The 11,841-nt window shown below is 42.2% G+C and overlaps 1 long non-coding RNA gene across 6 annotated transcripts; it reads right to left on the bottom strand.

Moving 5' to 3' along the window:
* Window positions 1-636: 636 nt before the first annotated feature.
* Window positions 637-5,651, bottom strand: LOC119355482. Of its 6 annotated transcripts, none has more exons than XR_005171603.1 (9): window positions 5,126-5,651; window positions 4,942-5,056; window positions 4,741-4,873; window positions 3,277-4,172; window positions 3,103-3,206; window positions 1,665-1,709; window positions 1,412-1,465; window positions 1,206-1,307; window positions 637-933 (listed from the first exon to the last, which is right to left on the bottom strand). It is a non-coding gene; the product is annotated as an uncharacterized LOC119355482 (long non-coding RNA). The 6 variants fall into 6 exon arrangements; XR_005171601.1 differs by having other exon boundaries at window positions 3,124-3,206; XR_005171600.1 differs by having other exon boundaries at window positions 3,139-3,206.
* Window positions 5,652-11,841: the final 6,190 nt, after the last annotated feature.

The following is an 11,841-nucleotide window of genomic DNA, read 5'->3' as shown; positions in this document are numbered from 1 at the left end:
TATTAGTTAACCCCCTCAAGTATCTTGAACAGTTAAGTAGGAACTAGTGCTGAGACCACCATTCATGTTTGTTTATACACTACAAGAAATATGTCAACTTGTGACCACCACTATTGGTCATTGAAAGGTCATGGTTTTTCATTTGCGACCTTTTTGTGACCAAAAACAGAAGGTCAAAAGGTGGCGGTCATAAACTGACTATAGCGACCTTTTTCTGGAATGGTCGAAGACGTTTATGACCAAAATACGTCTACTGTGGCGTTTTGGTCACTAGCAACCTCCCCAGGCCACGTAGGCATCCAGCGTGGTAATCTGACGTGGCCCAAGATTCAGCCCGGTCCAATTCGATTTTCTACATGGGCCTAGCCCAACAATTCGGCCTTTTATATATTTTTTTCTATCAATTTTTGATCAACTTCATGGGCCAAGCCCAACATTGCAACCTTTTTTATTGTTGGGTTGTGGCCTTTTTGTCTAAATGAATTTAGGTTTTTTTCCAAAAGAAGGGTTCACTAGTCAGATGGGTCCCAGTTGTCAGGTTCTAGTAACTGGGTCCCATTTGTCATGTTTTGGTAAGTGGGTCCCATCTATCAGGCTCATATTCTTCATATTTCAAGCATTATTTTGATTGGCAGAGACAAAAACACACATGATACTTAAATAAGAGCAACCAGATCACATAATACAAGCTCTATCCGTTCCAATACAGAGGACCATACTGCTTTACAAGCTCTACAAGTGTAGCAAGCTCTACATGTAATACCGTACTACTTTACAAGCTCCTTCCATGTGATCACAAACTACCTGCTCCTGTCATGAACATACTGGACTCGCTGGATGAACATAGTCAGATGAACAACATGCCGGACTCGCTCAAAGACCATAGTCAGGGCTGGGAACAAACAAAACAACAACATGGCTTCCACTGTCATCCTGTTACATGAATCAGAGAAGAATTAGAAAAACTGGGGGGAAATATATGTCGTAGCTAACAAAGTAAGAAACAATAGTGAGACGAGCTGCATTGGTACAAAGAAATGTGTTCTCGCTTGCTTCGTCAAGCATGATAAATAGTTCATTTGATGAGATAGGTAGCCTTGAGGCTGCTGTCTCAATAAGGTCCTAGAGGGGAGAAAAGAAGCTTACATATGATACTACACGACACCAAATGCATACAGTAACAAGTTGGGTCAACAAAGCCTTACCAGGAGTTCATTGCCGGCTCTGGCATATGGCAGCGGCAATGAAGCGTACCCTGGCTACATCCATGACGACAATGATGTCAAAATGAATAAAGCGCTGGTCTCCTGGGGATGTATTTGTTGTGCATTAACATTAGATGTTCCCAAACACAAACTGAGATAGAAAGACAAAGTCGTATACTCTGAAGGTATGTGTCTATGGTCATTACCTCTATAGCCACGCCCTCCAAGGACAGTATCACTTGGGCCTGGTCCACCATGAGCTGAAGGAAGAGCAGGACAAGTTAATAATCCCATGAACACACTACTAGCAAGGAGAGGGAAACAACATGTTGCTTCGTTTAAATAGGTTATATAAGGTCAGTAATCCACAGTTTGTCAGCAAATCACTCTTTCTGCTAAATTATTTATGTTACAGCAGAGAATAAAGAAGTGGCGACAGAGCAGAGCATATCTTCTTACTTTGTCCCAGAATGCGGCAAGGTGGTCTATGTTCTTGGGGAAATCCTGCAAAACCATCAGCAAATAAATATGCCATGCCAATGCAGGCACTGGATATAAGGAAAAGGCATGGATGAATGGAGTTGCGTATCGTGCATAAAATTAGCTGAACACAATTATATGCTTGAGAGAAAGCTGGCTGCATAGCACAAGTTAATAAGGACCAGCCACTATATCCGTGAGATGCTTTATGATCCCAGTGGCTAGAGTACTACATGATGGTTACACCATGATTTCAAACAGATTATCGGACGTCCATATTTGTCGAATCGACATGTTGATGGGTGCTCAATTAGATACACCATGTACTGAACAGCGAGGCGAAAATGCAGGTGCAAAGCAGTATCGATCAGTCTAATAGCACATCATAGAACATATTAGCTTGAAACAAAGCTGGATGCATATATGCTGCTAATGACGAGCAGACATTTTAATCACAAGATGCTTAACTAATTATCGACCGGGGTTTCGATCAGATTATCGGACGCCCACATTCGTCGAACTAACATGTTGATGGGTGCTCAAGTCCTAGTAGTCGAATGCATCATGTATTAAAAAGTCAGGCGAAAATGCAGGTACAGAGTGATTTTCACACCCAGTAGAACAGAACTGAACTGAAGGTGGAGATGGAAAATATCAAAGAATTCAGAAATTTCTGAACTGAATGCAAGCAAATTTGCACATGACACAGCAGGTCTGCAGCCCCTAATTAGATTAGATATTCCAACTCATGAGCCACATGCATAGACACTTACCAGAACCTGCTTATGCTTAAACTAGAAATAGAACAAAGGAAAACTGAACCTATCTATTCAATAGAGAGACATAGCATGGGAGGAACACCTATGTCAAGAGAAATCACACATGTCCTGAACCCTGGGCATTATTTTAACTTACAAACTGCATCACCAAATAAAACTACCAGGTTAGTGACAACCTTAAAATGGAATCAGGCAGTCTCACGTTTTGATCCACTTGTAAGATCAATTCTAGTTTTCTTTAACTCGGATGTGAAAGCAAAAAACTTGCCAGAATTAGCAAGGATTCCTCTGCCTAACTAGATTCAGCACGATCCAAGCAGGGCACCTTATGCTCTGCACCTAGCACGGCAAGCTTTGCAATAAAATAAACTAGCACAACAAGGTTGTCACATGAAAACTGACATAACAGTCAGGTTCAGAACAAACAAAAATGCTCTACAAGGATTAAGGGATCACTATGTCAAAATCCACAAGTAAACTAACAACTTAAACATGTTGCCAATTCCATACCAAACCAAGTTTTATGCATCAGTATTACCATGCGAAATCACACACAGAGACCACCATGACAATGCAAAGGCCTAACTTAGGTTCGAGTTTGTGTACATATAAAAGCAGGAAACAGGGATGGCTAGTACAAAATGCTAATTCGACTTAACCCATTTGTTGGACACCTTGCTCTAGCCGGTGCCGCCGTACGCCCTCACCGACGCCTCCAGCCTCGCCCCGTTCAGCTCTCTGACTGCACAAAAAAATTATACACTTCAGAACTTGCAATTTCAGAGAATATACTGAATAAATATGCCACCCACCCGATTGAGCGAGCCACATGAATTGTTGCTTGAGTTGACTTGAGAAAGCGATAGTACACTGAAGGAATAAGCTATAGTCATGGTCAATCAGCAATGACCCATGAGGCCAATACAGTAGAGCATAGGCACAAATCGTATGCTTGTTGCTCACGGACATACTACTAGTACCGACATGCACACAACACAAGACAACTACCAAGCATCCAACATCAGTGGCTTATCTCCTCTAAAAGTGCAACCTTATTTTGCATCTACACTAGCCCCTAATCGTGCAACAATTTACAGTAATTTGAGGAGTATTTGCTAGGATAATGATGACAATTTTAGATTAAATTGCAGTGTTTGTCATCCACAGTTGTATGGTTCTATCTAGGATTACATAAAAACAGAGAAAACAGGGAGCTACCCAGCATCCACGACTAGAGCTAGTAGTAGGAACACATGGTACAGTAGTAGAGCCGCAGCACAACTACTATCAGCCGGCAATGCATGCGTTGTGCTACCTACTCATGGTTCAAAGAGCCATCTCGCTGAACCTGAACTACCCATGTCTTGAGCATTTAGCTGACCCTAGGCCAAGCTACAAAGGGAGATGTACTTCACATGCTATTCTGGAACAACTAAGAATACTTCACATGCTATTCTGGAACAACTAAGAATACTTCACATGCTATTCTGAAGCAACTAAGAATAGTTCACATGCTATTTTGATACAACTAATAACAATTCACATGTTATTCTGATACAACTAATAATATTTCATGTTTCCCTCTGTTCTTGAAGAAACAACCAATATGTTAGGAGTAGATTAATAGAACAAAAGTAGGCCTGATTTCTCAAAGAACTCTGTTCTGGAGATACAGCGCCTCCTTCTTCTGCTGGGTCTCTTTTGCTTCCTGGATTCATGAACACAGATAATAATCAATCAATGCTGTTACTTTGTAGTATCATCAATCATTAAGAGTAAGTGCGATTGTGATTGGTAAAGAATAATAATTAAGAAGGATGGATAATGTCGTGCCTGCCAGTTAAGCGAGGTTGGATATGTGCAGAAAGCAAAGCAGCATGCATGTGTAGCGAACGAGTAACAGAACCTCGATCCGCGTTTTTGACACAAACATCACGGTGCGGCGGAGGGAGTAAATAATTATTAGCAAGTGCAGGAAGCAGAAGTACATGTCGCAGTTAATAAATTGATAAAGGGATGAGCAAAAAATTCATGATGCTCAGATCAGCCAAGACAATATGATTTGCAAGCGGCAGTAGGTTGAGGTCAGGATAAAAAAGTATGAGGATGATAAGCGAGTGATTTTGCTCTTATTTCTTCTACTACTTAGTACAGTAGCTAATACAAGAAGATAGAGACACATGCATGCTGCTGTTTTGATTGCACAGAATTCGATCATCGCTGGCTAAATTCGTGAGATGATTTGTGAAATGTCGTCCTGATTTTGGTTAAGATACCTCGGTGGAGAGGTGGTGGGAGTGCATGAGCCTCCTTGGCACGAGCCGGCGTCGCTCCTCTACCTGCGCTCGCTGGAGCAGGGAGTCACCGAGCCTCCTCGCTGCGCATCGAACCGCCGCCATCATCTCCGTCCTACCAACAATTGCTTAGGGATTTGGAATAAGAAAATGAAAAGGGGAGGAGATGATTGGGTGTCTGACCTTGATGGCGTCAGGGTAGCAGTGAAGCTGCATCGTTCATGCCTTCGGGACAGGGGAGGAGGAAGACGTCCCGTTGATGGCGTCCCGATGCTCAAGCAACGACGGCGTGTTGGATCTACAAGGGAGACAAGATGAGGTGAGGAAGAGAGGGAGGGATGTGACGAGGACAAATGGAGGGACTCACCTGAGTTGCCGGAGCAATGCTGGAGCCACGCCGGCGAGGTGCCAGAATGCAAGAGGCAGATTTGGTCGGGGGAAACAGAGCAACGGAGGCAGTGGAGCTCAGATCTGTCCTGCATGGATCTGCTGCTGGAGGTGGAGGGAGGAAGGAAGAGAAGGGGTCGCCGACAGTGGAGGAGGCCGGGGTTGGGGGAGGTCTGCGGCGGCGGCGGCTGGGTTGGAGGGGATCGATCTAGAGAGGGGGAAGAGGTGGGTTGGAGGGGATCGATCTAGAGAGGGGGGAAGAGGTGGGTTGGAGGGGATCGATCTAGAGAGGAGTCGTGGGGATCCATGCCATGTCGTCGCCGCGCGTGCTGGATCTCGCCGCGCGCACGCCGGATCTCGCTGGTCATCGATTCCCGCCTGAGGTCGCCGGAGGTGGCGGCAACAAGGGAGTGGTGGAGCGCTAGGGTTTGGTTCGAGAGAGAGAGAGAGAGAGAGAGAGAGAGGAGGGCACGACGGGTTGGGTGGGGTTCGCGAGAGAGAGAGAGGGGGGGGGTTGCTGCGGTTGGTTGGATGGACCGACAGACGGATGGATGATGTATTGATGGACAGATGTTTGCCATGTCATCAATTCATGCCATGATTGGTTGCACCAATCAGAATTAAGCTTATGTAGTATTGTTTTATCCTTTTGTTTCTCTTATTTTTTAACCTCTTATTCCGGATAACATTCAACACTAAAAGAGGAGGTAGCCTGTGTTTCGGCCGCAGCAGAGAGGAGTTTTCATTTACTAAGGGAGTTTTCATTTTCTTTGCACGAAAAATTCATTTTCCATTTTTTGAGTGCCCGAAATGAGTTTTTTTGTGAAGGACCTCCCAAATAATTATTGCAAAATTGGACCAAATCATTTTTCTAAAATACTAGGCCATATCTAATGCACAATTGACCAAATGGTTGGTTGTAAAAAGATTTGATCCACCTCTCGTGAAAAAGACAAATTTCCACCGATTCAGCTGGAAGCGGGTCAAATTTGAACTGCAGCCGCCTCATAGTTTGCTCTTTATTTTTTCCAAAAATCATTTCTAGGTACATAAGTATCTATTTAATCAGAGAAACACCAAAAAAATTCCAAGATTCAACCACTAGCTAGGAACGGTCATTCCCGCTGTTTCGACCGCATTTTGAAACAGGCTTAAAAAATTAAAAAAAATCAAAAAATTGGGAAACCTTCGCATTGTGTCATTATATTTGGCCAAGTTCCTCGGAAAAATAACAAACTTGTAATACGGCAATTATTTTTAAAAAGTGTTCTCAGAAACAAGCTATCACGTGTGGAGATCAATGGCTTTCAAGCCAAATGATCAATCTTATGGCCACATTCATGGCATAGTTTGTTCAAATGATCTCATATTGTGCACAAGTGTGCATATTGGAATGGCAAACAATGTTGCCTAAGGAAGTTTTCATTTTCTTTGGACGAAAAAACCATTTTCCATTTTTCGAGTGCCCAAAAGGAGGTTTTTTTGTGAAGGACCTCCCAAATAATTATTGCAAAATTGGACCAAATCATTTTTCGAAAATACTAGGCCATATTTAATGCACAATTGATCAAATGGTTGGGTGTAAAAATATTTGATCCACCTCTCATGAAAAAGACAAATTTCCGCCGATTCAGTTGGAAGCGGGTCAAATTTGAACTGCAACTGCCTCATAGTTTGCTATTTATTTTTTCCAAAAATCATTTCTAGGTACATAAGTATCTATTTAATCAGAGAAACACCAAAAAAATTCCAAGATTCAACCACTAGCTAGGAACGGTCATTCCCGCCGTTTTGACCGCATTTTGAAACGGGCATAAAAAATTCAAAACAAATCAAAAAATTGGGAAACCTTCACATTGTGTCATCATATGTGGCCAAGTTCCTAGGAAAGATAACAAACTTGTAATACGGCAATTATTTTTAAAAAGTGTTCTCAGAAACGAGCTATCACGTGTGGAGATCAATGGCTTTAAGCCAAATGATCAATCTTATGGCCACATTCATAGCATAGTTTGTTCAAATGATCTCATATTGTGCACAAGGGTGCATATTGGAATGGCAAACAATGTTGCCTAAGGAAGTTTTCATTTTCGTTGGACGAAAAAACCATTTTCCATTTTTCGAGTGCCCAAAAGGAGGTTTTTTTTGTGAAGGACCTCCCAAATAATTGTTGCAAAATTGGACCAAATCAATTTTATAAAATACTAGGACATATTTAATGCACAATTGATCAAATGGTTGGGTGTAAAAAATTTTGATCCACCTCTCATGAAAAAGACAAATTTCCGCCGATTCAGTTGGAAGCGGGTCAAATTTGAACTGCAGCTGCCTCATAGTTTGCTATTTATTTTTTTACAAAAATAATTTCTAGGTACATAAGTATCTTTTTAATCAGAGAAACACCAACAAAATTCCAAGATTCAACCACTAGCTAGGAACGGTCATTCCCGCCGTTTTGACCGCATTTTGACCGCATTTTGAAACGGGCATAAAAAATTCAAAAAAATCAAAAAATTGGGAAACCTTCGCATTGTGTCATCATATGTGGCCAAGTTCCTAGGAAAAATAACAAACTTGTAATACGGCAATTATTATAAAAAAAGTGTTCTCAGAAACGAGCTATCATGTGTGGAGATCAATGGCTTTCAAGCCAAATGATCAATCTTATGGCCACATTCATGGCATAGTTTGTTCAAATGATCTCATATTGTGCACAAGAGTGCATATTGGAATGGCAAACAATGTTGTCTAAGGAAGTTTTCATTTTCGTTGGACGAAAAAACCATTTTCCATTTTTCGAGTGCCCGAAAGGAGGTTTTTTTGTGAAGAAACTACCAAATAATTGTTGCAAAATTGGACCAAATCATTTTTATAAAATACTAGGCCATATTTAATGCACAATTGACAAAATAGTTGGGTGTAAAAAATTTTGATCCACCTCTCATGAAAAAGACAAATTTCCGCCGATTCAGTTGGAAGCGGGTCAAATTTGAACTGCAGCTGCCTCATAGTTTGCTATTTATTTTTTCCAAAAATCATTTCTAGTTACATAAGGACCTATTTAATCATAAATACATGGTTTGGTGGCGATACGTCGAGGTTTTGGCGGCGGCCGAGGGCCCCAACTCTAGAGCGCGTAAACTCGCATGCCCGCCGCGTGGTCACCGCGCGACTGTGACGTTGCCATGTGTTCTACGCAGCCTAGGCATGTCTAGTGGGTTGGGCACTCCCCAGGTTGGTGCTAGGAAGAAAATTACAACATAAGATTCTCACGAGGAGATCGATCGATGCTCAAACATGAATTAGCAGCCAAGTGTTTGATTAGCGGTACAGGAAATGTACATGGCTAATGGGTGTGAGTTTTGGCTGAGGATGATCAGTTACTAAGAAGACCGTGTTCACACATTTTCAGTTCAAAAGGAGGAGCCTAGGTGGTACTTGCTTTGCAAACTACCACACTGGACATAACTACGAATGTTGAAGCTCGGCTCAAAATAATGAATGTATTGAGCAAACATTTGGTGGAGGATGGTTATTTGGGCTTAGAAAAGCACTGTAGAAAATGGATACTATTTGGACATGCCAAAGTGGTACTTCCTTCACAAACTGTTGTTCTGAAAAGAATAGGAAAATGAATATTTTTGAATTATTTTTGAACTAGGAAAGGAAGGTTTTTACATATTTGACGAAGATATGACCCAAAGAATTTATGAGATTTTTTTTGGGAATTTTGGGAATGACAGAAATATAGGTTGCTTCACAACCTAGGGCAAAAACTGCCACATGGACATGACACATAGGCAAAACTGATGAGATGGCGCCTAGTCATCGCAACCCATCACAATTTACAAGTCTATGACCATCTATATTGGTCGTTAACAACTAGAAATAAGGCAGCGGACTAGCGCTGTTTGCTTTATGACCATTTCGTGTAAGGAAATTATGACCTTTCTGACCAAAATGGTCGCAATGGTTTAGGGTTTGGAGCCCCCAGACAGCTTTTGACCAATTGGTCTAAAATGGTCATAAATTTATGACCAATTCTTCGAGGGTCACTGACAGAAGGTCATAAGTTGACATATTTCTTGTAGTGATATTGCAACGTTATCGTGTTAGCGTATCTGATTATGCCCACTTTCGTGGTATGAAGATATTAGATTGTTTGCTTGGTTGGTAGTTATTTGTTAAATTGCTTAGTGTCGAAACTATTCGACTATATATATATATATATATATATATATATATATATAATATTACCATATTGTTTGTTGTTTGTTTGTTGGTGTTATTCGTTGTTGTGTTTTGTTGGCTTGATCATAATATGAATATGGGTAGAATATATTTATATATACATAGCCTTGGCCCTATTATATCTACAACTCTTCTATGCTTGACCACCAGATGCCGTCGAGGCATGATACTAGACGCAATACTGCAGGAGGGGACAACAATCGCAATGGAGTACCACCATACATACAACAGGTTATTGAGGGACAGGCCCAGTTGATCCAGTTGCTTACTCAGAACCAGAACAACAACAATAACAACAACAATCCGCCGCCACCGCCACCTGTGGATATGCTTACCAGGTTCTTGAGGTTGAATCCTCAAAGGTTCTCCAGTTCCCCTGAACCTATTGTGGCTGATGACTGGCTCCGTGCAGTCAATAGGAACCTGGAGACGGTTGGATGCACTGATGCATAGAGGGTGAGGTTTGCCTCACATTTGTTGGACGGTTCTGCTGCAGCTTGGTGGGACAAATACTTGGTCACTTATCTCATTTCTACTATCACATGGCCTCAGTTTCAGGATGCTTTCCGTGCTGCACATGTGTCTGCTGGTGCTATGAGTCTGAAAAAGAAGGAGTTTTGCAGTTTGCGCCAGGGAGGTCGCACAGTTAATGCGTATGTGGAGGAATTTAATAATCTTGCATGTTATGCTCCTAGTGATGTTAACACTGATGCAGCTAGGCAAGAGAAATTCTTGGAGGGCCTTAATGATGAGTTGAGCCTTCAGTTGACAGTGGCCACTTTTAGGAATTGACACGACCTAATTGATAAGGCTATTGTGCTGGAGGGAAAGCAACAGGCCATAGAGAATCGCAAGAGGAAGTACAACAACAATAATAAGTATAATTCAGGACCACAACAGAAGCCACACACTTCATCTCATGGTAATGGAGGTAATGTGCATAATCATCATGGAGGTAATGGGCATAATCATCATGGAGGGAATGGCCACAACCATAATGGCCACCATCATCATAGTGGGCATAAGAGTAACAATGGAAATGGCAGAGGTAATGGTAATGGTAGTGGCAATGGAGGGAACAATAACCAGAACCACCAGGTTACATGTGCGCCAAGGGATTTGAGTCAGGTGCAGTGCTTCAGGTGTAAGCCTATGGGGTACTATGCCACAGATTGCCCCGGGGCGAAGAACTCAGGATCCAGCAAGCCAAACCCTTTTCAAAAGGGTCATGTCAACAATCTTAATGTTGAGGAGGTCTATAATGAACCTGATGCAGTGATTGGTAAGTTCTTGATTAATTCAGTACCTGTAGTTGTTCTTTTTGATACTGGTGCATCACATTCATTTATTTCGAGGGTATTTGTTGATAGACATGGATTGCCAACCAAAACACTTAGTATGCCTATTAGAGTGAGTTCCCCAGGAGCTGAGATGATAGCAGGTGTTGGTTGCCATCAGTTGACTTTGTCTGTTGGAAAGCATGATTTTCCTACGGATTTGATTATATTGAAGTCACAAGGTCTGGATATTATTTTGGGTATGGATTGGTTGCAGTTATATAAAGGTCGTATTGATTGTGCCAGTCGATCTATCACTCTCAGTGCACCAGGAGGGAAGAGGATCAAATATGTGTGTAAGTATAAGCGTAATTAGGTGCAGGTGAACTCTCTTAAGGGGGGTAGCTTGGAAGAGGTGCCAGTTGTGAGGGATTATCCAGATGTGTTTCCAGAGGAGTTGCCAGGTATGCCACCAGATAGAGATATTGAGTTTCTGATTGATTTAATACCAGGCACTGGACCTATTGCAAAGAGACCATATAAAATGCCTCCTCAAGAGTTGGAAGAATTGAAGAAGCAGATAAGAGAATTGCATGCACAAGGATTTATTCGCCTGTAACACCCTGGATGTAATTTACCCAATATGTAATCCAACTCTTGCCGTTTCCGGCCTTAAGTTATTTTATTTTCTCGGGTTCGGGTTTTTGTCTCCGTGTGTTGTTGTCAGTGTCATGCATCTCATATCATGTCATCATGTGCATTGCATTGGCATACGTGTTCGTCTCATGCATCCGAGCATTTTCCCTGTTGTCCGTTTTGCATTCCGGCGCTCCGTTCTCCTATGGTGGTCATTTCTACCTTTCTTTCGTGTGTGGGGATTAAACATTTCCGGATTGGACCGAGACTTGCCAAGCGGCCTTGGTTTACTACCGGTTAACCGAGGGACCGAGAAGGCCTCATGTGTGTTGCAGCCCAACACCCCTCCAAGTTGGCCCAAAACCCACCAAAACCCTCTCCATCATCTAGAGCGTTCGATCACGATCGCGTGGCCGAAAACCGCACCTCATTTGGACACTCCTAGCTCCCTATACCTCTATATAAAGACCACCCTCCGAAATTCGCGGTTCCGCTCTCCCCTAACCCTAGATCCATTCGTCTCCGCCGCCAC

Source organism: Triticum dicoccoides, chromosome 2A (assembly GCF_002162155.2).
Source record: "Triticum dicoccoides isolate Atlit2015 ecotype Zavitan chromosome 2A, WEW_v2.0, whole genome shotgun sequence".
Taxonomy (NCBI): Eukaryota; Viridiplantae; Streptophyta; class Magnoliopsida; order Poales; family Poaceae; genus Triticum; species Triticum dicoccoides.
The sequence above is the reverse complement of the archived record's forward strand: the minus strand, read 5'-3'. Positions and strand labels throughout refer to the sequence as shown.